Below are 22,011 nucleotides of genomic sequence, written 5' to 3' on the forward strand. Positions count from 1 at the left end.
AATCTGTTTCATTTAACATGGCCTGATAAAAACAATAAATAATAATTTAAATAAATTACAACCACAGCACAGGCTGTGTAAATAAATTGACAAAAATGGGGGGGTCGATATATTGATACATGGATTTATGTATCGATATTGGGATATGAAAAGGTGTATCGATATGATAGAGATATATCGATATTTCAAACCCAGCCCTACTTACAAGTTATTTTGTTTAATAAAGCAAAACTGACAAATACTCAGATCAGTTCATTTCTACCAGCGGAGGGGTAATGGGGTGTGCGGACGGAGTGTTTTTATCCACAAAACATTTATGCTTAGGGCACCAAAATAGCTAGCGCCGGCCCTGCCATCAACAATCAACAAATCCATGTTCTGCCATCATTGTGGCAAATAATAAAGACACTCAACCCCATCTCTGGATTCGCTGCAATCTTTCTAACCGAAGATTTAGGCCAGACGAGTGTAGACCCAGCACACTTTCAATAATATTCCACAACCGTTGTTTTTAACAAGCGCATCGAACGTTTTGGAGCATTGTGATTTATGAAGGTGTTCAAATTCACATTTTTCTGTTCACAGTTGAAAGTCCCCTTCAGTACTGGGAATCACAGAAATATACGCGTCCAATTCTATACAAACTTGCTATCTCATATCGATGCACCCCTGCTTCATCAGTACCATGTGAAAGAGTTTTTTTTCCAAAGCAGGTGAAATTCTCTGCAAAAAAAAGAAACCGCCTGAGTCCAAAAACTTCGGAAAAAATATTGTTTTTAAATAAAAATGAATAAGCACTTTATTTTACCTCATTTCACATTTTCACTTGTTGCATAAGCACAAACATAGACAAAGTAACACAGAACAATTCATGTTAAAACACCCTTCAAATATATATTCTTTTGTATTTAGAGCATGATTTACACCCCACCATTTTATTGCATGCACCAAGCATGTTATATATTTTTCTGTCCACATGATGGCGTAGTCGAGGAAATGAATCATCTGGAAGCCCCGACGTGTGTGTGAAGCATTTCACTGCAGGGCTTCACTGCTTTACGGGCCTTCATTTTGCCATCACTAGTCAGATTGTTCTTGTATGTTTTGTGCACGTGGTTCACCTCGACCCAATAGACGGTAATAAACTGAACTCACTCTCATTGCAAGCGTCAGAAGTCCAGCACCAAAATTAGCTTCCCTATTTTTTTTAAACAAATTTATCAGGGGATAGCACGAACGCAGTCCCCCACTACCACAAATTATGCAGTCGAGATTCCCACATTTGAGGAATTCGCAGGAGTCAGCACAACCGGAGTGCAATGGCTGAGCCTCACCCTGGGGGAACCACCTTCTTGATCATGGTATCTCCCCCTGCCAGGTAAGTATGAGTTGGATACGACGCCAGCGCGATTGTCATTCACGCGCACACTATGTGAAGTGACGGTTTCCTAACACGTGAAATTGTGAACCACAATACACACGCATCGGAATACAAGGACGTTTCTGAAGAATAAAGTAAGTCCTTCTATGGCCTTCCCCGTGCCTGCGTGGGTCTTCTCCGGGTACTCCGGTCTCCTCCCACATTCCAAAGACATGCACGGCAGGTTAATTGGGCGCTCCCAATTGTCCATAAGCGTGCTTGTGAGCAGTGTTGGGAATAACGAAGTTTAAATATAACGGCGTTAGAAACTGCGTTGCTTTTTCACTAACAGAGCAATCAAATTAATTACTGTTCCTATCGTTACAACGCCGTTAGCGTTACTGATAATGTAAAGTGCCGCATTACAAAAATGTGGTTTCAGGAAGCGCCGCGGTGTCAAGCTTTCGCCCAGCTGACAGACAGCTCCACATCAGTGGGGGTGGGGGAGGGGAAGTTATGTTTATTGTTTTGATGTAGTCGGGTAATTTGTCTGTTTTATTCCAATTCGAAACGTTGCATGTTTTACCGTGTGAATGGGCGCAGTTTAATGTTATGTTAATTGTCAAATTGCTTGTGTATGACGACGCGTTGTAGCTGCCTGCCTTCAATTTATTTTCCTGTAAATATCTCCACTTTCTGTTCATTACTCTCAATTTAAATTAGTCTTAAATGATGCACATTGACTGAGATGTTTCATCTTCCCAATATTAAATCCATATTGAGTTTTATAAGATTTTTAAACTGTCAATGTCTGCTTCACAAATTGATTTTTTTTACACTCACGTCTCCAGTAGGTGTCGCTCCACACTGGCTCTCGCTACTCATCGTTTCCTACATAGGTGGATGATGATAATAATCATCATCCACTGACGACAACCATAAGTGAATGATCTTTTAACTCCTACGTTAGTATTGGGGAGGCTATTATGCTGGCTCATGGAAGGTGTATACACTACACAGGATGGTGTATCGATCAGAATACAGGAGAATGCGTTATTCTGATATTTCAGACTCTGTTTCACCTGTTTCATCTACATCCATTTCACCTGTTGCTTCAACCCGCTTGTCTCGACCTCATTGTCTCCACCTGTACCCTCATCTCCTGAATAACCAGTAAAGAATCAACAAACCACCATAACGCATTCTCCTGTATTCTGATCGATGTTGATTTCAACAGGTGAAATGGATGTAGATGAAACAGGTGAAACAGAGTCTGAAATATCAGAATAACAATAATAAGGGGATGCACAATATTTAGATGTCACACAAATTATACAATGACATAATAAGTATTTATATGCCTTAGAAACTCCATAAAGGACAAACACAAAGAAAACATTGCCCACGCAATAGGTATTATATTTATACTGCTCAAAATGACCTACTACAGTCATTTAGAATTCACTTGAATGCACGTAAATGTTTTACTGGTCTATGGGGACCTCTAGCGGCCACCAAGAACAGTAAAATAGCCAGTTGGTAATGGCGACTGTTACAGAACTGTAGCGTCCCGCGGTTCACTTCTAAACTCCGTATATAGCCATCGAAACTAGCATACAAGTTGGAAATACACATAAACAATGCAACAATAAACATTTCTGACTTACTTTGTGGTCATGAACTCTGTCAAACGAAACTACGTACAACGTGATCAATCCGACTGCTACAGCACCGCTGTAGCCACCTGCTCTCTACTGAACTGAACTGCGCATGCACGCCCGACACATCGTCATACGTAATCGCGTAGTCACATGCCATGGGGAGGCACAACAATACAAACAAAGTTCTGATTCATGTAAATAAACACTCAACAATAATACACTATTTCTAGGAGCCTTTTGTACAGTTAGCGTGAATTGAAGTATAAAGTTCCCTCCAAAAACCCGCTTCATCGCCCAGCCAGGAAAATCACATCATGCATTGGAGAGTAATTATTAAACAATATAACATGGGACTTTCTGCTGTTAGCTGGGCTAATTGTTACGACCAGCAGACAGTGATGAGGACTTACTTTATTCTTCAGAAACGTCCTTGTATTCCGATGCGTGTGTATTGTGGTTCACAATTTCACGTGTTAGGAAACCGTCACTTCACATAGTGTGCGCGTGAATGACAATCGCGCTGGCGTCGTATCCAACTCATACTTACCTGGCAGGGGGCGATACCATGATCAAGAAGGTGGTTCCCCCAGGGTGAGGCTCAGCCATTGCACTCCGGTTGTGCTGACCCCTGCGAATTCACCAAATGTGGGAATCTCGACTGCATAATTTGTGGTAGTGGGGGACTGCGTTCGCGCTATCCCCTGATAAATTTGTTTAAAAAAAATAGGGAAGCTATTTTTTGTGCTGGACTTCTGACACTTGCAATGAGAGTGAGTTCAGTTTATTACCGTCTATAGGTCGCTTGCACATCGTAATGCATCATGGGAGTTTTTTCTTCGGGCGCCATCTTGGGTGTCCGCCGGTTCACAAGGTACACTCGTGAGTTACACGGTAGAGCTTATCAACCTGATGTCATTTACGCAGTATTTTCACGATTTACCGGAAGATCAAAAACAACGATACAGGCAGAAGGTGTCTCTGTGTGGTGGGATTGATCCTAATTACGTCCTGACCAAGGGTGATTTTTTTTTGACGGAGAAAGCTTGCTGGCCAAATGTGACTTCTCTGGACATTTTTCACTACCTCGTGTTGACAACATGCTCCATAAAACGCCAACAAATCCCTGGAGGCTTACAATTATTTTGTAAGCGGGTGGATACAGTGTAAACTTTAACATCGCATCAGAAGAAACTGTTGCTGTTGCACGTAAGTAAACCACATGGTGTTGGTAATTCTGCACACAAAAATGTTGATTTGTTCTCAGGCTTCCTGTTATCATTGTGTTTACATGCACAGCTGGGTTTACCTGATGTGGTTTTTCTAATCATTTTATAACAGGCAAATATGGCAGAGCGTATAAGAATAAAAAGTAACTATGCACAGCCTCCCCGTGGCTTAATTAAATTTAATGCTACCCTTTCACTAGTTCCGTTACTTAATCAACTTATTCTAAATGGTTAAGGTTAACCACTCTCAGAGGACGTATTTTTAGTTTCAGTTTCCAGTACAATAAAACGTGTTCATGGTAACTACTGAGCATACTGACAGCTTTTCTTATGATCTCACGGTTAAGGAGGCTGTCACAACACCCAATTTCTGTCTGGTGCCGGATGGCAACAATTCCCATCACTTGTCACGACAACACCAATATTATTACCAGGTATGTATGGCTTTACTTTTTGTAGTTTCTTATTTAATTCTATGTTTCATATTTTCATTACAATGTTTGTAATATTTTCAGATTCAGGCACAGATGAGTTTAACTGGACGGGACTTCTGCGACTTTGTGGTGTGGACAAAGTGTGATTGAGCGAGTCCACCCAGATCGCTCGTTTTGGCCAGCTGGAAAAGCCAGAGTTTTTTTTCCCCAAAGTCCCCTCCTTACCTGAACTGCTCGGGAGAGCATTTACGAAATCAGCAGTGGACTTCCAGTGTTCCTGCTCAGCCGCTGTCACCTACCACTTGCTCATGTACTTCAAAGATGCGGAATAAAGTAGTTTTTTGTGCTGCAGCAGATTGTAAAATCAAATGATATCACTTGAAGTGTGCCAATCTAGACTGCCAAAAGGACAGTGGTTTTGTGACAAGTGTGAAACAAGGATTATTGGGAAAACTGAAACACAGTACTGGTACGTGTCTTACATTAAACAAATTTAAAAGAGAGCAACTTTTTCCTCTGTACATAGTATAATGAAAGTCATTGCGTACCCCATCAACATTACATCATACCGTCATCAGGATGGTAGGCACCTGTGCTAAAATAAATACATTAATTAACAGTTCAATTTTATCCCTGAAATTACTACATCTAATCATTATTCACTTCATTTTTTGTGCTTTTAGAAATAATAGAGATTTATGCCATTACTTTAAGAGGGACCATATTGCACATTGAGTCAAATCCTGTCATTTGTCTTATGTATAGCTTTGTAAACAAACCCAACAATATAATTTGTATAATCGCTGCCTTTATTAGTGCCAAACAAACAGTCGCATGTTGTCCTCCTCCAATGCTTTGATGCTCGCCTTCGTTTCCATCATGTCATTGGCAATCAAGTCGGTGTGGCATGAGATCCCTAAAAAAATAATAATAAATAAATAAAAAAGATCACAAAAAAATACGGTACCAGTAAAAGGTTTAATATAGTACAGTAGTATAGTTTTTTTGTCAGTGTAAAAGAAATGTACACATTTTGTTGCATTTTTTAATGTATGAACATTGCTACAGGCAAATACTTATTTCTATAAACACTTCCAAATGTCTCTAAAATATAAGGTGCGTGTACACACACAAACAAACACATACATTCACTCATGCATACAATATATCATGTAATGAATTCTGAGTGATGTCAGCAGTACTTGAGGGTACAGGCTACTGGAGCCATCTGGCTGCATAACTGCAACAAACTCTCTGCCACTTCGAGTCGTCTTTTCTTTGCTTGTCTCTCCTGTGCACGTTCATATCTTGGCACCGACTGGGCTGAGACATAGATGTTGTAACTTGGGACCCAACTTTAATGTTGGAGCCCAGTCGGGATGATTGGACAGAAAAACGGGCGCAGGGCGACCTGTTAAAATAAACAAATATATAAACAAATAAAATATGGAAAGACTGGTTATTTTGCCGCAGTAGGGTGGCCGTGAATAAGTTCTTTAGCATGATGTGTAGGGTACCGGGGGTCTGTTTTCTTGCATCACCCCCTTCTGTCTCTTTTTTCCAAGTTTACATTTTGCCACCAAAAAACATGTTATCGGCATTAAGAGCCCAAGACTAATCAATCCAATTTCAGCAGTAAACACTTTGCACTGGCACTACTTGGGTGAAAATGTTCGATGTTAGCTTTCGGCTAACGTCCGCTAGCCAGCTTGTACTACCGAACTTGCTTGCTCATGAATCCAAAACATAAGCAACTTGCCCATATATGGGCGGTCGAAACGTTATTAATCCTCATGCATTAAATGAAGGTAAACAAGCTTACCGCTCACAAAGTGATGGCTGCACACACGAGCCCAAAGTAACGACTTCCCTCCGGAGTCCGCACTCCTCTGTCTCCAGGCCCTGGTTCCTAGTTATTTTCGGAATTCGGAAGAAAGGCCGACCATTTTCCCCCTTGGCTTTGTTCGAACAGCCAACGATGCAGCAACAATGTACCATTTTAAACGCAGACAACAAACGTGATAGATACGTGTCCGAATCATTACGTAAATTGAGGCCACCCAGCATGGCGACTACGACAAATCCGAGGCGGAAGTGACGACATGTGCAAGCGACCTATACATGTACAGTATCGAAAGTGGAGAACATTTGAGACAGTTAACACACCCGTCACCATGGGCGGGCCATAGGGGTCCGTGCCCGCCCACCAAGATGATTGTGCCCGCCCAGTTGAGGCATGGATCTCTAAAATGGTTCTCCTTTTATTATTATATTTTTCCATTCATTCGGTTTAGTACTCTTATATCCGAGTGTCAGTAAACGCAACACAGGTCTCGCGGTGTCGGAGGTATGTTACGTTTGTGTTAGCTGCTTCAGTTCATTGCTTCTAATGCTCGCCACTCGCCGAATTGTTCTTGTTTTTGGCGTCGGCTACGGTCAACGGTGGCCATTTGTACAAGTAACGTTTTCTGGCGGCATTCTTGCAAGATGTCACAATATGAAGAAATAGTGGTATGGTTTTGTCTGATTGATTTGTCTTATCTGTAACAGCCATCACAGTCTTACTGAAAATAATGCTAGGTATGCCTTACGCTGACTTATACGCATATGCGACAAATATGTCAATGTTGCGTTCAATGCAAGAGTCATGTACATTTTGTACAAGTGAAGCTGCATGTTTCTGAGGACGCTGGCGCACAAGACAAGTGAGGAGGGACATAATACAAACTTCTTTCGTGTCGGCAACTAAAGAGTCACTTGGAAAAAAAACAAAAAACTACGGGACCCACATATCGTTTTGGCATCTACAATGAGGTAGGATTTTGCTTTCCTTTTTTTCTTTTTAATTCTGCTGCAGACACCGTTCAAACAGGTGGCCCGTTCGAAGCAATATGTCAGCACATCCGCCCTATTAGATGTGGCAATTGTATTTGCCATTACATCGGCAAAAATAGTCAGATTGACTTTGAATGGGATAATATAATCAAAGGTAATAATAATTCCTTATTAATCCAATGAGCTGTGGCTTGATGATACATCTCCAAGGAGAAACAGAAGGGGGCATCTTTACAAATAGCTTCACTTTGCCTCATCCAATATGGCTGCAGCGTCAACGTACTCACGACGCCACTGCAGTCTACTTTATGTGTGTGTACTGTAAATGCGGTATATGATAATACTGTCAGCGGGCACCATTCAATGGATAGATGCACGACAGTGCGACATAAATTGATCCAAATATATTGAGCAAGTTAATGCTGTCAGTTTGGTATTCATAATAATTGGGCCCGCCCATGCATTTCATGTGCCCCCCTTAAGCCTGGGCTCTGGTGACGGGTCTGAGACAGTACTTGGTAGAAAGTTAGAAACAGCATGATTTATGGTGTTTTAAATGAATTAAACATAAACAAGAGGACTTCAGACATTTTACAACTTGCCTTAATTACAAGTATAATATGCTTAAGGATGTTTAGTACAGTAGGAAACTTGTTAAAAAAAACATATATATATATATATTAAGCTGATTTTCCTTTACTCATGTTTTGAATCAAAAATTGATATTCGTATATATTACCTGCATAATTAGTAGTAGTAATCCGATAGATTTGGATTTCTTGTGTTCAGAGTTCAGTTGTTTTTATGTTCCCGTAGCCTGCAGTCGAGGGTGTCAATATTAAGCCCAATGGACTCTCTTTGATAATAAAGAACCAGATGAGGTGACCGAGTGGTTAAGGTGATGGACTGCTAATCCATTGTGTTCTACACGCATGGGTTCGAATCCCATCCTCATCGTTGCTTGGTGTTTTAGACGCTCCTTCAGAGGATGTAGATGGCGCTCAAGAATATGAGGGTGACAGACTGTCTGTTCTTCTAATCACCAAAACAGACGGCACAGAAGAACTGGCTTCAATCAGCCATGAATCAGTGTCACATCGTCACATAGTCATGCAGCCAATCAAGTACCTTTATTGGGAATACAGACAGCCGATAGGCCGCATAACACAAATGTGCAAGTTGGTTGCATAGTCACGTGACAATGTGACACTGATTGCCTGCTGGATGAAGCCGCTTCTTCAGCGCCCAGAAAGTCTGCCTGTAAAGGTTAGTAGAAGCACTGGTGATAAAGGACAGTCCAGTACTTTGTATTTCTTGAGCGCCATCCACATCCTCTGAGGGGCGCAGTTGAAAGTGATCTCAGAGAAGCAGCAGTGTCGAAAATGCGATGCCACGATGAGGATGGGATTCGAACCCACGCGTGTAGAACACAATGGATTAGCAGTCCATCACCTTAACCACTCGGTCACCTCATCTTCTACTGTTGCGTCACAGGGAGTCCATTGGTCTTAAAATTAATTGGATCTAGCATCCAGCCCGTGGGCCAAAATTGGCGCATCAGCAATTATATCTGGCCTGTCAAATGGCAATGAAGAAAATTCTGATAGAGATCTCACAATAGTCGCGGTGTTTAAAGTTATATGCTATCATTGTGGTCTTGTTTTGCTGCAAAGTGATGAGCTGTTCTGCTTAAAATATCGTTTTGTTTGGCGTTGTCGCGTTGGGCACTGGTTCGCACGTCCGCCTCCCAGTTCTGAGGACTCGGGTTCGAGTCCGGGCTCCAGCCTTCCTGGGTGGAGTTTGCATGTTCTCCCCGTGCCCGCTTGGGTCTTCTCCGGGTACTCCGGTCTCCTCCCACATTCCAAAGACATGCATGGCAGGTTGATTGGGCGCTCTGAATTGTCCCTAGGTGTGCTTGTGAGTGTGGATGGTTGTTCGTCTCTGTGTGCCCTGCAGTTGGCTGGCAACCAGTTCAGGGTGTCCCCCGCCTACTGCCCAAAGCCAGCTGAGATAGGCTCCAGCACCCCCCAACCCTTGTGAGGGAGGAATAAGCGGTCAAGAAAATGGATGGATGGATGGATGAAGACCAAATTTCATGTGAGGACCAGCATAGAGTATCGTGAAATCTTTATCTCCTGGTAGCATGGAGTTGGATTGAAATACATTTCTGTCTGCAATAGCTGTGTGAAGAATGTACAGCAATGAGGTAATTTATCGGTTTTCTTGATTGTATTTTGCGCCAATTTACACTCAGCGGTCCAGCAAAAGCAGATGAGGTGACCGAGTGGTTAAGGTGATGGACTGCTAATCCATTGTGTTCTGCATGCATGGATTCGAATCCCATCCTCATCGTTGCTTTGCATTTTTCAACACTGCTGCTACTGTGGCAACACTGAGAACTGCGTCCCTCAGAGGATGTGGATGGCGCTCAAGAAATACGAGGTACAGTGATACCTCGGCTGACGAACGCTTTAGCTCACGAACTTTTCGCCTCACGAACATTAAATTCGCGAGAATTTAGTCTCTGCTGACGAACTACTTTTCGGCGGACGAACCAAACCACGCGGTCGAACAGCACCACGGTGGCGGCCACGAGAAGCTTACGCACGCTCACGGCGTCCCAGTTCGTCACCCCCTTTCTTTTAGTGCGGACGCGGTTTGTGTTTGATAGACATTTTGAGTGTACTTTTGCTATTATGGGACCGAAAAAGACCCCACCACAGGCTAGTGTTAAGCCTAATGCTTACCAGCGAGGGACGGCGATTTGACGGCGCGTTTGCATTGTAGTCAATGGAGTTCGCGCCACTAAAAAAAGCGAAAGTGCCATCACGTACCTCAAAAAAGGAGAAAATCGTGCCACGGCTGTTTAGTCCCAGGAAAGAGGTGAAAGTAGTTGGCGGTGCTCACTTTTTGTTGACTCGCTAAAGTGCTCCACTTCCTTGTTCACCAAGGGACACGCCTCCTCCGCTCCGGTGAGCACGAAAGTGCGAATGAGCGGCAACCGTTCCATAAACACTCTACGCGGTGAAACGCTCGCGAATGAAGTAAGTCTACCATTGCTACTATCCTTAAGAACTACCATCACAAAGTAAAATAAAACGACTTTATTATACAGTACAATTTATTTCTTTAATTACAATACAATAGCACATTTATTATACATAAAATAAGGTATATTTTTGTGTAGTTTTAAGGCTTATTTAGTAGAAAATTATGTTTTATAGGGACCTGGGAACGGATTATTCTCATTTTAATGGTTTCTTATGGGAAATAAATGTTCGGAAGAAGAACTTTTCGGCTTACACACTGTCATGTTTTGGTTTGGTGGGGGTGGGTTTTTGTCTTTTGGTCGTTTGTCATGTGTTCCTTGTTTCCTCCCTTGTCCCGTTATGTCAAACCACGTCCACCTGAGTGTGTCTTCCCTTCCCAGTGTATCCACCAATCAGCTTCCCTTGCCACTTGTGTCTTGCCCAGCTGTGTCTAGTCATTGTCATTAGCCTGTGTGTATTTAGTTCCCTGTTTTCCGTTTGGTTCTTGTGGAGTCATAGTATCTGTTGTGCCTGTTCATGTTCATGTCCTTGTTTTCCTTGCCACGCCTTGTGTTTGTTTTTGATCGAGTTAAGTTTTCCCATAGTACCTTGTTTATAGTTTTGTTAATTAAATACTTTTTTTTTTACCTGCATCCCTGCCTTGCCCGGTTTTTTGTTGCCTCCTGCATTTGGGTCCTGCCACCAACACCCCACATCGTGACACACACACTCTCTGGGAACCAATTAAGTTCGTGAGCCGAGGTATCACTGTACCTGACTCTTTTGTCACCAGTTCTTCTACAAACCTTTACAGACAGACTTTCGGGGCGCAAGATAAGCAGGGAATCAGTGTGTTATCGTCACGTGACTATGCAACCAACTTGCGCATTTGTGTCTGTATTCACAATACAGGTGCTTGATTGGCTGCATAACTACGTGAGGAAGTGACACAGATTGGTGTTGGTTGCCCCCCCACCACCACCCCCCCTCCCCTAGTAGTTTGTTCCGATTAGGGAAAGGGGGAGGGGGGCGGGGTGCACTTTTGCTCCAACGAAGCAAACTACTAGGGAAAGGGGGAGGGGGGTGTGGTGCACTTTATGCGTCAATCGCAAATTTGGCAGAAGTTTATTCTTGGATATCTGGACATGTCATCAAAAAGGCATCAAGCAGGAAAAGAAAAAACAATGAGATGATGCTCGCGTGTCACTTGCAGGTATGACAATGACAATTTGTTTATTTTGTAGCAGCTACGTTTACATGACCACAGTTAGCAAAAAAAACCCAAAACACTCCAAACCGCCGCAGTGGAATGGTTGTGACCAGCACGTTCATTATACGGTATGTTAAATGGAATGTGACGAGACAATATTGTTTCATATGGAACGGACAAGAGCGGCATGTACTGGTGAAAGTGTCATTTGAAAATAATAATAATAATCATCTTAAGGCTAAGTAGATTTCCTCATTTCATATTCATAGTTTTAACATTATGTCCAGAATTTTTACATAGTGCCCTATCAGTCCTTCTCTAAAAAGGTAGATTATTAAAATTTTCATGTACCTGTGTTTTAAATATAGGCCTGCACAATACCATAATCCTAATCAATTTAGAAAATGTTTGTACCATGGTTGGTTCAAAACCATATTTCATTGTAGAATCCCTGAATATTGTCTTGTATTTCTGAATACAGGATCAATGCTTCAATATGTTCAAGGAGCATTTCATACCCTAACATAAATGCGGAAATTGCACAAAAGCTGTCATATGATGACATGATAGCCGATTTTGCAACCCAGAAATGGAGACATGTGCCTCTGTAGGGCCTCTACTAACTTGCTTGCACTTTGTTTATTTCCAGATGTATATTTGGTAATAGTAGTGGCATTTAGTTTTATTTTAATTCATTTAGCTTTATTTATTTGAGTATTTGGTGTCATTCTTAGTTTTATAAAGACTTATTATTTATCACTTATTTTTGTGAACATTTTTAAAACTTCAATATTGACACTTACAAGTAGGGCTGGGTATCTGGCTGATGACCCTGCAGCTGACCCATGGGCACCGGAGGAGGTGCGACAGGCAGCAATGCCAAGCAGGAAATAACACCAACCTGTATATTAACCGAAGTTCTGGAGAACCCAGTGACTACTGTGAACAGGGCAGTTGGAGTCCAGGGAAGACTGGAGGACAGCCAGGAAAGACTGGATGGCAGCAGGGAAAGACCGCACCGGGAGTGGGCGGCCAGTTACCCAACCCACTAGTCTCTCGCAAGTGGGACACCCTCCCTTAACTACAAAGAAAGCAAAGGAAAGACAGCCCGCAGGCCCTCCGAGAGGCGGGATGGAAGATGGGCCTAACAGGACGGACCGCACGGTAACAACAATGGCAACGGAAACGGATAACGAGAATATCAGATCTACGGTTAGTGAAGAGAAGATCCTCCGAAAGTGTGCTTGTGGATGGGAAAAGGTGACCACGTACAGAGGACTACGAATCCACCAGGGGAAGGCAAAGTGTGGTCAGAGAGGCCAACAGCAACCTTGCACCGCGGTAGCGGGTAAGACAAGAGGGAGCAGAAGCCAGGTAGAAAACCACAGCGCTAACGGACCCAACGTTGTTGAAAGCACAGAGGCCGTTGAGAAAGAAAGCCCCTCGGCGGAGGATGAGCCCCCACGTGAGCACCAATACCCAACCCCTACCATCTCGCATAGATCAGAGCCACAGGCAGAGTCCAAGAAACCGACAAGAAGGAACAAGCTCAAATGGCCAAAGTCAAATGAAGTAGAGGCATGGCGTACTCTGGACACAGACCTGATCAAGATTCTGGGGGAAAGATTGCACGGAGGCGTCGAAGCCAAGCTTAACCTGTTTGGGGACATTATATACCAGACCTGCAAAGACAGGTTTGGTGAAGCCGCCTCCAAACAGAGTACCGCCCCAAGGGAAAGGGAAAGGGGGAGGAGGGAAAGGGAGATCGCCCAGCTTGTGCAAAGACGCCGACAACTCCGCAAGAGCTGGAGGAAGGCAACCCAGCCAGAGAGAGAAGGTCTGAAAGTTCTGTGGGAGGAGGTCAGACAAAGGCTATCTAGGCTCCGCAGAGCTGAACGCATCCGAAAGCGTAGTCAACGGAAGCAGAAAGAGAGAGCCAGTTTCTTCAAAGATCCCTTCAAGCATGCCAGACAACTGCTGGAGGAGAAGAAATCCGGGAAGCTCGAGACTACCAGGGAGCAAATGGAACAGCATGTTGACAGATAACACGGGCTGAGGGCTGAATAGATGTCACAAAAAAATGAAACATTGTTGATGTCACTAACATGAATGATATGAACCTGTAACGTGTATTAACAACTGAATGCGATGATGCAATGATAGTTTGAGATAATCGCTATGTCACACAAAACTGGTATGTCACACAACACTAGTCTGAAATGTCTTTGGTGTAAGTGTCAACTTCATTAGCGTTTAAACATGCCCCATAATTGGTTAATAAACTTGTGAACCAGAAGCCAGCACAAGCACAACACACACACATACATCCATTTACGGTAACACAGTTGCGCACACACAGCACACACTCATTTGCCATGGCACACATACTTAGATGGAGTACGGGAGTAAGTATTTTGGCCTGTCACTATGAGGTGGCAAGAAATGTGGTTTTGACATGTCACCATGAGATTGCAAGAAACGTGGTTTTGACATAACATGTATTTTATTTGAGTGTGGTTTGGGTTTTATGTTCATATTAATCAGTATTGGTGTGGTGTATTATGAGCAAAAAACTTTGAAGGGATTTTATTCACAAATAGGAAGTACAGTTTATTTTAAAATCAATGTTTTGTCAGCATAAAAAACTAGACCCTGTCAACGAATGTGTTCTGCAAAACTGTTAAGGTCACAAGTTAAGAGGAACTGAAAAAGCAGTTGTAATCACTAGTCTTTTAGAACTCAGCAGTTCATCATACCACACTGGACATTTTGAACTCAACAGTTGAACTCAACTTTGGTACAGACTGACTGGAACGCACTCATCTGTGCTTAGTCATGCTATGTTCAGCATTCCGAGGTGATAAATTAGCCGGGACAAAACGAAACGGCGCGCGTGCAAAAAAGGGCAAGGCTCCCTCTGACGAGGAGTGCAGTTGGCTCTGTGCCACATTTACCCCCATATGCTGAATGAGGAAGTAATTCTAACAATCAAAATAAGAGTAAATTGTGGTAGACACATTGTCTTGATTGGCTGTTAGAAGATAATAGTTACCCCTTGTTTTGATCAGTTTTATTAAAATTAAACAGCCGGGATAGTAAATGGTAAACTTCCTCAATTATCTTCTTTGAGCTACTAGTTTAGCTCAAAGATAATTAGGCCCAGGTGGTTCATCACAGAATAGCTACCTGTCGTGACCACCCAGCAAAGGGATAATTCTTTTTCAAAGCTTTTGCCCTTCTTTCTGGTTTTGGATTTTTATTTTTTTTTTTATTTTATTTTTTTTCTTGTTTCTTCAATTGATGATCTGGAGTAAGGAGCAACAAATTGTGAGTACATGTGATTCTGTTTGGTTTGAATTTATGGTGTGAATCATTACCTCTTGTCATTAATCAACATATATTCCTTATTGCACAAATTTTGCCTTGCTATTGGTTTGAACACTGATCAAGTAATAAATCAAGAAAGACAAGATGTGGTTCAGAGTTTTCATGTGTGTTGTCACATTAATCATTGATTTCTTAAACCCTACCTTCACTTTCCTGCTTTAACACTTTTCTCTCACTATTTGAGTCATACTTAGAGATACCTTATTGAATAGATAATAGTTCCATCTACATGTTGGCTGCGTTCCCAAAATTCCTGAAAGGTTATTTCGGCTTACATAAACAAATAAAACAAGCCCTTACGGTTCTAACAAGGACAGTAAAACATATTTAGGTCATTCTAAGTGCAACCGATCATAGGGAAAGGAGCCGCTGTAAAAAGAGTGTGATTAGATTTATATCCTTAAATCATCAAAGGTTACTCTTTAAGGGTGTTAATCTAATGGAAGCCGGGGCTGACACTCTAAAACTGGGGCGGTGAGAACCTAAACGAATCCTTTTCGACGCCAGCTTGAAGCTTCCCCGTCATCTCTGTAAATCCCGTGTTACTACGGTTTGAGATAAAAGGGGGGCCTTAACCCTTTGTAACGGAGAGTTGGCCAGGTAAGCGTGATCAATGTCAAAAGGCAGTACAGTGATCTGCTGAGAAACGTCCCATTAGGTACACCAGGGTACGTGCCTCAGCCTGCGCCACCGACAACTGAGTTCAACATCATGCCCCCGAAACTCAGCGAGTTCAGACAAGCTGTGAAGAAAGCAAGATCATCATCAGCACCAGGCCCCAACAGAATGCCCTACAAGCTTTATAAGAACTGCCACAAGGTACTAGAATTGCTTTGGTACCTAATGAGAAAAATGAGCGAGATCTGCTCATCCGCCGTGAGTAAGATGGATGGAAAAGCCAATTCATTCATCAGAAAGTGGCTGGGGCTGCCACGGTGCCTTTCTGAGACGGGCCTCTTTGGGAAGAACGCACTGCAGTTGCCCCTGCAGTCTATCAGTTTGGGCTTCATGCAAGAGAAGTCCAGGCTGGTTCTCGAGCTAAGAGAGTCCACTGATCAGTCAGTGAGGAACGCCAACGCCAAGGTTCCTACTGGCCGAAAGTGGAACGCCCAGTCTGAGGTTGACCAAGCTGTCAGTAGGCTGCATCACCAAGAGATCCTGGGCAGAGTCCAGGCAGGAAGAGCAGGCCTAGGATGGGGAGAAGCACCACGGTTCTGGTCCAAGGCAAACCGCAAGGAGCAGGAGCAGATGGTGGTGGCGGAGGTAGCAAGGATGGAGGAGGAGCGCTACAAGATCAAGGCCGTGTCACAGGGCCGACAAGGAAGCTGGACAACATGGGAGGGAGTTGTCAACCGAAACATCAGTTGGTCCGACCTGTGGAAGATCCCACAGGCAAGGATCAGCTTCCTCATTCGTGCAACTTACGACACGCTTCCCTGTCCTCGTAACCTTCACCATTGGTTCGGCAACGAAGAATATTGCTCACTCTGCAGCGCTCCCAACGCAAGCCTCCAGCACATCTTGTTGGGCTGCAAGACTGCACTCTCTCAGGGACGCTATAGATGGCGCCATGACCAGGTCCTGAGGAAGCTAGCTGAGGTGCTGGAGGGGTGTCGACAGGGCTGCAAAGAATCACCATCGGCAGAGAACCTTACCAGCTTTGTCACAGAAGGGGGGCAAAGGTACACCAGGCCAAGAAACATCATAAGGCCCTTTTCCCCCGGCCATGAGTGGGACATGAGGGTTGACCTCAACAGGCAACTCCGGTTCCCCACAGAGATCACCACTACGTCTCTCCGCCCTGACATCGTAGTATGGTCCACCGAGGCAAAAGTGGTTCACCTCATCGAGCTGACTGTACCAGCAGAGGGAGGGCTCGAGGCTGCATTTGAGCACAAGAAGGCCAAGTACTCGGAGCTGGCTGCTGAGTGCCGGGAAGTAGGCTGGAAGACCACCATCTACCCAGTAGAAGTTGGCTGCCGAGGCTATGTGGGGCTGTCTGCCACACGCCTCTTGAGGGAGGCAGGAGTGACTGGAGGGAAGCTCCGGAAGGCAATAAAAGATCTGGCAGAGGAGGCAGAGAAAGGCAGCTTTTGGCTCTGGCTGAGGAGGAAGGACAGGAGCTGGGGAAAGAGCTAACCCCGACGTCAGCTGCAGGGGGTGACAGGGAGACGTCCCTGTGACTGCTCCGCCACCAGGAGACGTTCCAGGATTAAAGGGGCGAAACGTCAATGACTGGTGGTTCCTGGCTGATGACCCTGCAGCTGACCCATGGGCACCGGAGGAGGTGCGACAGGCAGCAATGCCAAGCAGGAAATAACACCAACCTGTATATTAACAGATTTCCAGAATCGATTTAATTCGATTCACAAGGGCCCGATTCAATTCATGATTCACAACGATTCTCGATTCAGTTGAGGAATTCATGCAGCACATATTTTAGACAGTCAAAAGTACCAATGCTGCAAAGAGTAGAAACTTCTTGCTCTAATTTAATGCATTATAAAGAATATGAATATTTACATTAGGAATTGAATCCATTGCAGTTACATTAATCTGTTTCATTTAACATGGCCTGATAAAAACAATAAATAATAATTTAAATAAATTACAACCACAGCACAGGCTGTGTAAATAAATTGACAAAAATGGGGGGGTCGATATATTGATACATGGATTTATGTATCGATATTGGGATATGAAAAGGTGTATCGATATGATAGAGATATATCGATATTTCAAACCCAGCCCTACTTACAAGTTATTTTGTTTAATAAAGCAAAACTGACAAATACTCAGATCAGTTCATTTCTACCAGCGGAGGGGTAATGGGGTGTGCGGACGGAGTGTTTTTATCCACAAAACATTTATGCTTAGGGCACCAAAATAGCTAGCGCCGGCCCTGCCATCAACAATCAACAAATCCATGTTCTGCCATCATTGTGGCAAATAATAAAGACACTCAACCCCATCTCTGGATTCGCTGCAATCTTTCTAACCGAAGATTTAGGCCAGACGAGTGTAGACCCAGCACACTTTCAATAATATTCCACAACCGTTGTTTTTAACAAGCGCATCGAACGTTTTGGAGCATTGTGATTTATGAAGGTGTTCAAATTCACATTTTTCTGTTCACAGTTGAAAGTCCCCTTCAGTACTGGGAATCACAGAAATATACGCGTCCAATTCTATACAAACTTGCTATCTCATATCGATGCACCCCTGCTTCATCAGTACCATGTGAAAGAGTTTTTTTTCCAAAGCAGGTGAAATTCTCTGCAAAAAAAAGAAACCGCCTGAGTCCAAAAACTTCGGAAAAAATATTGTTTTTAAATAAAAATGAATAAGCACTTTATTTTACCTCATTTCACATTTTCACTTGTTGCATAAGCACAAACATAGACAAAGTAACACAGAACAATTCATGTTAAAACACCCTTCAAATATATATTCTTTTGTATTTAGAGCATGATTTACACCCCACCATTTTATTGCATGCACCAAGCATGTTATATATTTTTCTGTCCACATGATGGCGTAGTCGAGGAAATGAATCATCTGGAAGCCCCGACGTGTGTGTGAAGCATTTCACTGCAGGGCTTCACTGCTTTACGGGCCTTCATTTTGCCATCACTAGTCAGATTGTTCTTGTATGTTTTGTGCACGTGGTTCACCTCGACCCAATAGACGGTAATAAACTGAACTCACTCTCATTGCAAGCGTCAGAAGTCCAGCACCAAAATTAGCTTCCCTATTTTTTTTAAACAAATTTATCAGGGGATAGCACGAACGCAGTCCCCCACTACCACAAATTATGCAGTCGAGATTCCCACATTTGAGGAATTCGCAGGAGTCAGCACAACCGGAGTGCAATGGCTGAGCCTCACCCTGGGGGAACCACCTTCTTGATCATGGTATCGCCCCCTGCCAGGTAAGTATGAGTTGGATACGACGCCAGCGCGATTGTCATTCACGCGCACACTATGTGAAGTGACGGTTTCCTAACACGTGAAATTGTGAACCACAATACACACGCATCGGAATACAAGGACGTTTCTGAAGAATAAAGTAAGTCCTCATCACTGTCTGCTGGTCGTAACAATTAGTCCAGCTAACAGCAGAAAGTCCCATGTTATATTGTTTAATAATCACCCTACAATGCATGATGTGATTTTCCTGGCTGAGCGATGAAGCGGGTTTTTGGAGGGAACTTTATACTTCAATTCACGCTAACGTAGGAGTTAAAAGATCATTCACTTATGGTTGTCGTCAGTGGATGATGATAATCATCATCATCCACCTATGTAGGAAACGATGAGTAGCGAGAGTCTAAAAATCTTATAAAAGTAAATATGGATTTAATATTGGGAAGATGAAACATCTCAGTGAATGTGCATTAAGACTAGTTTAAACTGAGAGTAATGAACAGAAAGTGAAGATATTTACTGACAGAAATAACATTTCAAGTCTAATGATGACTTTAACTTTGACACAGTATTGTATTCCTTTCATATCTGTCCATCTCCTCCGGTCTAAGCTCCACCCCCCTTTCCATGAAACCTCGTGACGCCCCTGACTGTACGCAAATTCACTAACTAACACATGAATTTCTATTTGAGTATTTTAAGTTTGAGTCGACAGTCAATTGCTTCCCATAATGCATAGCGGCACCGACACATTACGGCATTTCGAGAGATAATAATTAACATAACATTAAACTGCGCCCATTCGCACGGTAAAACATGCAACGTTTCAAATTGGAATAAAACTGACAAATTATCCGACTACATCAAAACAATAAACATAACTTTCTTGACCGCGTAGTCCACACAAGGGTCACGGGAGTGCTGGAGCCTATCTCAGCTGGCTGTGGGCAGTAGGCGGGGTAACACCCTGGACGAACAACCATGCACACTCACAAGCACACCTCGGGACAATTTGGAACGCCCAATTAACCTGCCATGCATGTCTTTGGAATGTGGGAGGAGACCGGAGTACCCGGAGAAGACCCACGCGGGCACGGAGAGAACATGCAAATTCCACCCAGGAAGGCCATAGAAGTGGCGCCGCGTGCACAACGTACATACAGACACTAAATTGACGGAGATAATACTTGGTGGTGTAGGTACTTTCTGTTGAACAAATGTATTTACTTGAACCTTGTCAGGGGGTGCACCATTCCTGGAGATACTGCAATACCAGGTCGATGCGTGGAGTGGACGGAGCAAGCCCCTATTCCATCTCCCTGTTGCAAAAATCAATTTAATAAATGGTCCCCGGATAGGGGACATATCAGATATTAAACTGATAAGAACAGATACTACACTTGATCTTAGCCAAAAGGCCTAGAAGCGATACCAACACAGTGAAAGGGGCGAGGTCTTAATTCCAGAGACTACAACCTTAAGTTACGGTTGCTCACATCGCCTCATCATAATGGTCACATGCCGACACGCCAAACAACTATACTCAGATAATAATGAAGTTCCGTAAACTGTTTTTTTTTCAACCTGCACATCAATCGAATGCTTTCACATCTTCGTGTGTTGTATGTTTTGTGTCACGTGGTTCACGTGGGACCAATAGAATGCTGCGATAAACTTACCTCTTGATGTTGTACTTGATGCCTGAGGGAATTATTATTATTTTTTTAACTATGAAAAAAATATCAATTTGCAAGAGCAATCGGTTGTTGGTTTAATGCTGTGGCCGACAGTAGAAGAGCTGTTTGATCAACATTTTCTCGAAAAGACAATCACGTGACCTACCCACTGATCTATATATATGACTGGATAGCCGATAAGCCAAGAATTTTGAGGTCGCGAGGCCGAAGAAATGTTTCTCGGCATACGATACTATACATGTACAGTATCAAAATTGGAGAACATTTGAAACAGTACTAAGTAAGAAACAGCATGATTTATGGTGTGTTAAATGAATTAAACATAAAACAAGAGGACTTCAGACATTTTACAACTTGCCTTAATTACATGTATAAATTACATGATTAATCAAAGCAGCAGTACATACCTGTCCAATTGTTAATTTATTTTTTAACTTGTTATATTTATTTTTTTTAAACTTGTTAAAATATAGTGAGCACCCGGTAAAAATCCCTCACCCCGCCTCCGGTCTCTACGAGCTGTATATATCTCATCTGTACGAATACCGTGTAGTTTACAGTTGTCTTCTCGCGAGATGGCAGTAACAAGATGGCCGCCCTGTGACTTCAACGGCTTGCATTGGCGTGGATGGGCTATCGCAGGGCCGGCCCTACATGATTTGGTACCCTAGGCGAAAATGTACATGGTAGCCCCCCCCCAATCCCATAAAAAAAAAACACACAAAAAAAATTATAGATATATTATATTTAATAGCACACCACACAATAAATACCAAATTCCACAAACAAATAAAAATAAGAAAAATAACAGAAGTACAATGCAATGCAACTTTTTATTGCAATTTTTGCAAAATGACAGTATTTAAAACCTCAAAATGTTTTCACTATGTACATTAATAATTGTGTAAGATACAAAAAATAGTAAATGTATCAATATACAAACTTTGATATATCATAAAACTTTGGCAATAAGGTGATTCACAGATAATGTGAATAGTGTGCAAAAAAACTTCACTAAATAACTTAGGAACATAATGGCAAATACTTAAAATAGTGCACGCCGGGACCTCCTTGCAGCAAAGGCATCAATTGGTGCGTCAAAAGATAGCTGCCTGGATACTTCTTGATTGATGCTGATAAGTGCCACTCTAGTTAGCCGTTCTTGTGACATGGTAGACCTTAAATAGTTTTTTTATTAGTTTAAGCTTGGAAAAGCATCTCTCAGCTGATGCTACAGTCACTGGTA

The 22,011-nt window shown here is 42.8% G+C and overlaps 7 non-coding genes across 7 annotated transcripts; 3 read left to right on the forward strand and 4 right to left on the reverse strand.

Moving 5' to 3' along the window:
- Positions 1-1,221: 1,221 nt before the first annotated feature.
- On the reverse strand, positions 1,222-1,386 carry LOC144008253 (U1 spliceosomal RNA). Its single transcript, XR_013280766.1, has one exon. It is a non-coding gene; the product is annotated as a U1 spliceosomal RNA (small nuclear RNA).
- Positions 1,387-3,560: 2,174 nt separating this feature from the next.
- On the forward strand, positions 3,561-3,725 carry LOC144008244 (U1 spliceosomal RNA). The gene has a single exon (XR_013280758.1). It is a non-coding gene; the product is annotated as a U1 spliceosomal RNA (small nuclear RNA).
- Positions 3,726-8,391: 4,666 nt separating this feature from the next.
- Positions 8,392-8,473, forward strand: trnas-gcu (transfer RNA serine (anticodon GCU)). Its single transcript has one exon. It is a non-coding gene; the product is annotated as a tRNA-Ser (tRNA).
- A 436-nt stretch (positions 8,474-8,909) lies between these two features.
- trnas-gcu (transfer RNA serine (anticodon GCU)) lies at positions 8,910-8,991 on the reverse strand. Its single transcript has one exon. It is a non-coding gene; the product is annotated as a tRNA-Ser (tRNA).
- A 795-nt stretch (positions 8,992-9,786) lies between these two features.
- trnas-gcu (transfer RNA serine (anticodon GCU)) lies at positions 9,787-9,868 on the forward strand. The gene has a single exon. It is a non-coding gene; the product is annotated as a tRNA-Ser (tRNA).
- Positions 9,869-18,916: 9,048 nt separating this feature from the next.
- LOC144008254 (U1 spliceosomal RNA) lies at positions 18,917-19,081 on the reverse strand. The gene has a single exon (XR_013280767.1). It is a non-coding gene; the product is annotated as a U1 spliceosomal RNA (small nuclear RNA).
- Positions 19,082-20,307: 1,226 nt separating this feature from the next.
- On the reverse strand, positions 20,308-20,498 carry LOC144008163 (U2 spliceosomal RNA). The gene has a single exon (XR_013280688.1). It is a non-coding gene; the product is annotated as a U2 spliceosomal RNA (small nuclear RNA).
- Between the last annotated feature and the right edge of the window lie 1,513 nt (positions 20,499-22,011).

Source organism: Festucalex cinctus, chromosome 19 (assembly GCF_051991245.1).
Source record: "Festucalex cinctus isolate MCC-2025b chromosome 19, RoL_Fcin_1.0, whole genome shotgun sequence".
NCBI classification, from domain to species: domain Eukaryota; kingdom Metazoa; phylum Chordata; class Actinopteri; order Syngnathiformes; family Syngnathidae; genus Festucalex; species Festucalex cinctus.